This window comes from Nasonia vitripennis, chromosome 2, assembly GCF_009193385.2.
Source record: "Nasonia vitripennis strain AsymCx chromosome 2, Nvit_psr_1.1, whole genome shotgun sequence".
Taxonomy (NCBI): Eukaryota; Metazoa; Arthropoda; class Insecta; order Hymenoptera; family Pteromalidae; genus Nasonia; species Nasonia vitripennis.
This window is the reverse complement of record NC_045758.1, coordinates 3,827,882-3,834,012: the sequence shown is the minus strand read 5'-3', so window position 1 is coordinate 3,834,012 and position 6,131 is coordinate 3,827,882. Positions and strand designations below refer to the sequence as shown.

Genomic DNA, 6,131 nt, shown 5'->3' with positions numbered 1-6,131 from the left:
GTCATCGCGCGCTATCGCGAAATTCCCCCGTAGATGCGTCGTCGCCCTTTTTGGAATTCCGTTCGCCTAGAGCCAGGGAGATTAATATCGACGGGCTCGCGGAGCCGGGAAACCGCAGCCGAGAACAAATTTCATTTTCGCGGAGGACTTCGGCGCCTTGGTAGTCTGTTTTATTTCACGGAAGAGAGAGAGAGAGAGGGGGGGAGGAGAGCATCGGTTACGGAACGTCGCGCGGTCCGGAGAATATAATTAAAACTTTGCTCTCTGTGTATCGCGTATAGATGTATATAACGACGGCTGGATATCGCGCGAGCATAAACATAACTCGGCGGAAAATCGAAGACGATCGCTGCGGGCTTATGCGCGCCGGTCTTATCCAGGAGAACGTCAGTTCGTAGCGTTAGCGGGACGCCCGGTGATTCCGAGGTGGATAAGATTATTCAATTCTCTAGCGGGTCTTATTTTAGGCGAAGGTTAGTGCATAAGAAAGGGTCTTCAGACGTGCCAATCTTTATTAATAATTTCGGCAGTTTCAAATATAGAAGCTTCTGAAAATTTTTAAGTGGCACTTCGTGTTGGTAAAATAGTCCCCGCGTGCATTATGAATGCATAATTCTTGAAAAGAGCTTAAAAGTAGGTAAGCTAGCGCCGATTTAACTAAGCTCGATTTTAAAAATAGCAGAAGCCGCTAACGTTATTTCCAATTCGTTTCAACGAACGCTCAGAGAGTAATGCATTATAGCAGAGCGCGCGTTCTACATACCCTTTCTGGTACACGAAGATTTCTCACACATTAGCTGGCGCGTGACCTAGATTCGTTAAAAGTTAAACCTACATACCCAAATAAATCTCCCGCGTTAGTTACGGATCCCAAGGCTCTGCAAAACACGTAACTTACCGATCGAAAGATAGCATTATCTCGCTCGCAGACAACACATACACGCCGCGTTCTAATTACCGATCGCCTAAGACGCCCGCGCCTCTCTTCGGCCCTGGTGTCTCGCGTGACGCGCGCGAGCGCTGCTGCTCCCTTGTATTTCCGGCCAGCTAATTAACGGTGTCGTGTGGCTAATCAGCAATCAAGTTGTCGGGCTAATCGCGTCCCCTACCTCTCGCACCCTGGAAATCCGAGCGGTACCTGTAATTTCGGCCCCCCTCCAGGCCGCGCGCGAAATTTCGCCCGCAACGCGTTCTCTAATTATTATTCCGACGGAGACGGACTCGCTCGTATAGATCCATATACGCGCGCGGAAGATTTTGTTCCCATGTATATAGGCAAAAATAAAGAAGTGTACATGCAATATCTTTTGCATGAAGTATAGTCTTTCGAGGAGACTTTGCGCCGCTGTTGAAGCTCCTTCTCTGCGCGCCGGCTTTTCGCGAACCGCGCTTTCGTCTGCAGAGAGGAGAGTATCGGTAAACAAACTCGAAGACTCTCGAGTAGCCAATAAGCCGTGGCTTCGACTATTATTCGCAATAACCTCCGCCTTGGGGACGAGGCTGCGGGCTTCTCTCATCTTTATAATATCGCGCCGGGACTCTTGGAGACTTATGGACAAACATAACCTTAAATTTTAAATTACGCTCGCTCGCTCGCGCTCCCCTGGAATGTATAATATAGGGATTTGCAGTTTTATTTTCTTCCTCCTTACCCTACAGTGTCTTCTTCTTTTTAACGTTTCGCGGTCGAGGCAAATTTCAATTTATTGCGATAAACTATGGGCTGAACTGGGTCAGTCCTGGGAAAATTGCTTCTCCCTGCGCTTTTAAAGAGGTGCGTGCTTAATGGACTCTTGGGATTTCTTTGTTATTACCGATTTTGTTGCTGGGTTTTATTAAAAAGCGACGTCTGTCTAGATTGGCCTCGTTTGTGAGTAAAAATTGATAAAAATTATTTTTATTGTAGTTGCTTACCTCTACACCTGTTCTGGCCAGCAAAGGTAGGTGGCGAACAGACACTGCATCTGAAAACAGGATTAGAATTTATATTTCCTTTAATTCTATACAGGAAACGTATTCATACTCAAGAATTTTTTTTAAACTTATAAAAATCGGACAGCCGTGTGTGCACACTCTATCTCTGTACATGGCGGCAGGTCCATCTAGCGAAACAAAGGAAAGTGCCAATTCGTCATAAAACAGGAATCGAGCAAGCATAACCTCAAACGGAGCCGGGGGCGATTTTATTTTACACCGAGAAAGATTGAATCGCTCCTCGGGGACGTCTTCGGCGCTTTGAGGCAAGACGAGCGGCTCGGCTGCCGGTCTTTCGTTTTTCCCCCGTCGTTCACATATACTACACACACAGACACACACATTCGCAGAAAAAGAGTAGTGCCGCGGAAGAAAAAGAGGTGGGTCAAAGCGACGACCCGGACGACGACTGGGGTGAAAACACTCCTGGTAAAACATAAGTCACACACAGACACACGACCTTATGCGACATGCTGCTTTTTTTCTCTCTTTCTCTCTCTCTCTCTCTCTCTCTCTCTCTCTCTCTCTCTCTCTCTCTCACTGTCGACCATCTCGTCCCGCGTATTTCCGGCCTCTTTTTATACGCGCCGAGGGCGCAGTAACGGCGGAGCGGCGTGTACGAATAATCTCGACGCATCTTCGCGAGAAATGTGTCCTTCGCGATCTCTGATTGTCGCAGTCCACGCGGGCCGAGAGTCGTAACGCGCCGAGTTATGCGCCGCGTCTCGTATGCGTGGAGATTCCGGCGATGCATTACACGACTCTAGGTGCGCTTGCGAGAGAGGGCAAAGTTACGAGACTGAGCGCCTCGACGAGTCGCTGATATTTTTTCGGGCTGTTTCAAGATACGCGATTGATACGTTGAAAATCATTTTTTAATTCGTTGTTTGAAAGCCAAATATCGAAAATACATAAAAACATAAAAGGTAAAATAAGACTGTATATCTGCGCAATTAGGCGAGAGTCGTTTTTAATTCAAGAAGTGCATGTCCACAATTAGTATTCCCAGAAAGGAGAGATACGACAGGCGGGGTAGCATCAAAACGAAGCATTACGCATGAAAACCGCGGCGGCGAGCAGGAGCTTTCAAGGCGCGCTTATCCCTCCAGCTCTAATACATCTATATACACAAGTAAAGTAAAAAGCGCAAAAGAGACACGCTGGTTCGGCGCAGTAGCCAAGAAACCATGCGCGCCGACAATATGAGGATGAAGTGAGAGTGATGTACTCACAGGGGTGGGGAGAGAAAGAAAGAGATTGAAAAAAATAAAGAGCACAGCGTGGAGGGACCACAATTTCTGTATCCGGCAGAACGAGGATGAGGAAGAAAAAAAGGTGCGCCGCACGCCACGCGGCTGCAGAGAGGAAGGAGCCGCAGGAAATCGGAAGTAATCACTAGAAGTGGGGATCCCTTGTCTCCGAGCGGGCGTGCGAGGCTCGTTCGCGAAAAAAAAGCAGCCAGCTCGCGAGAGCGAGAGGAGAGAAAGATGAGCGGCCGGAGCGAAGGAGAGAGAGAGAGAGAGAGAGAGAAGACAAAAACGAAGCTGGAGAAGGAGGCCGCCGATTCTGGAAAAGATACAGAGGGAAAACGAAAAGCAAAGAGAGAGAGAGAGGGAGATGGTGAGGAAAGCAGGCGAGCGAAATAGAGAAAAGCAGAGCAAAAAATACTCAGCCGCGAGTGTGCGCGCATCTATGTGTGTACACACACATACGGATACACGGACGTGGAGAAAGAGGCTCATCGTATCAAAGAGACCGAGATAGATGTAGAGCGGGCGGAACGCGCCAAGCGACTGACGAAGCACTTAGCAATATTAGTAAAGCCTATAGAACGTGGCGAAAGCGCGCGCGTGGTTGGAGAAACCGATCCGGACGCGAGCTCGCTCGGTAGCAGGACGCAGCTTTTCTACCTCTGTGCCTTTTTTTATTTTTCACCCTCTCTCCGGTTCGACCTTCCAGCTGTACATGGGATTCATTCATACCGCTGGTTTTTGACCGGCTGCTCTCGTCAAATTGGCTGTCTGTGACGCTCTTATGTATATACTATGTATACCCAGGATGAGGATATCATAGAAGGAGAGGCTGCGAAACTTGGCTTTGCAGAGACATAAGCTGCAAGGCGACGCGGATACACTCCTTCGAACCGTTTTCCACGGGGATGCTACGAGGAACTGCTAAGATTTGCGTAGTATGAATATTTATACGGCAATATCCGCGAGATGGAGAGCGTAAAAACATCGAGAGAGAAGCTGGAACGAGAAGCGAGATCAAGGGTATCAGATGCGAGCGTAAACTTCGTTCTGAGGCTATGAATAATTTTTTTACATTCGCGACGATCGAAATTCATCCTTTTCGCATTTGATTTGAATTTTACTGTTTTTTTTTTGTCTATATCTAGTGATGATTTGAGAAGATGTGATTTCGTCGACAAAAAGTTTTTACACTGGTTTGCTTAAGTCAACAATTCGCATGTTGTATTCGCCTATTCCAGCGACTTCTTTATCCCCTAAAAATATAATAAATCCAAGCGGATTAGGACAAAATCGTAACACAAGATAACAAGCTGTTAAGTAGTATGCATGCATAAATTAAGATTTATATTTTGCCATGTTTTTATGCAAGTATTAATTTTTGTATAATAACATTGATATTCATTAACTCATATTTCTTTGAAGCATTGAAGTTTGTAATGCAAATGCATATTGAAGCTTTGAACTGATATATGATGCATATACTCATTAACTATAATGAGTTCCATTTATTTCGATAATATTATGTTTTAATTTATGAGAATTGTTAAGCTTTGACCTCTTTCGCAGCGCCACATGGATCAATTATTTATTTCACAAAGTACAATTTTCAGTAACGCGTGAAAAATCCGATTTCGCTTGCAGAGCAGCAAGAATAATTTGTCTATCGCGGCCTACAGTGGGATTTCTGTATTTTCCGATTTTTTAAACAAATCGACATAGTGATGTTCGATAATTATCGATAAGTGCAAATATCGATATTTTTGTTTCAATATATCGGAATTTTTTATCGATATTTTACTAACCGATTATTGAAAGTATCGATATGTTATACGTAAATATCGATACTTTATTTTACCTAATTTTTTGGTCAACAGAAAAATTTCTGTCGCGTCGGGACGTAAGTTCACGAGTTGTGAGTTCTAACTCCCGCCTAGCCGCTTCGCGACCGCGAGTGAGATTTGAGAGTGAGATTTCAAACTGGAGAGTGGGTAGGAGCTCCATAGGGGGCGCAGAGTGCGCGCCGTCAATATCCAAATTTCGAACTATCGAAAATAGCCATCCGTTTTTTAACTGTAATTACTACATCGGTGCCTTCCGAGCAATTGTTTTCACGCGCTGCTTTAATTCTAACCGAAAAAAGAAGTCGTTAATCTGCTAAACATTTTCAACAACTTCTGTTTTTATCCTCATTGTCAATAGATGATTGGCATTTAAAATAGAATTTTAACTTCCAAATTTTGTAATAAAAAGTGTGTAAAAAATTATATATAAAATGTAAAATAAAATTTTCGAATTTTGAAACAATATTTGTAATAACGATATTTTTTATTCAATATATTACATATATCGATATTTTGGATAACAATATTACCGATACCCAATATCGATAATTAACCTAATTTTGAACATCTCTAAATCGACAATAATTATTATTGCAATTTGTTATAACTTGCCAAGATGACAAAGCAGATTTCTCTGCAAGTATTTATGTTTAGATTGAATTAGGTCCGGGATAGCGCGAACGCAGTCCCGACTAACAAAAATTATACGCCCGAGATATCCACATTAGGGATATTCGCAAGGGTCAGCTCGACCGTAGTGCAATGGAAGAGCCTCGCCCTGGAGGAACCGCCTTGTTGATCACGGTAGCCTCTGCGCCAGGTAAGTATGCTTTCAGCCGCATCGCGCTCCTTTATGACTCCTCAGCAACGCTACTTTGATTGTGGAATTGGATTTTCGAGGTCTTCGCCACCTAGCGGATGGATGCGCGTACTACAGTTATACTGCGCCGAGCGCGCGAATTTCTCGGATATTTGAATTTGTAAGTGTCCTAAATATTTTTAATTGATACGAATTTTAACAATATGATTAGTTCAACATAAAATATTTAACAAATGAATAAAT

The 6,131-nt window shown here is 44.1% G+C and overlaps 1 non-coding gene across 1 annotated transcript; it reads right to left on the bottom strand.

Annotated features, from left to right (window-relative positions):
• Positions 1-5,734: 5,734 nt before the first annotated feature.
• LOC116416216 lies at positions 5,735-5,896 on the bottom strand. The gene has a single exon (XR_004226734.1). It is a non-coding gene; the product is annotated as a U1 spliceosomal RNA (small nuclear RNA).
• Positions 5,897-6,131: the final 235 nt, after the last annotated feature.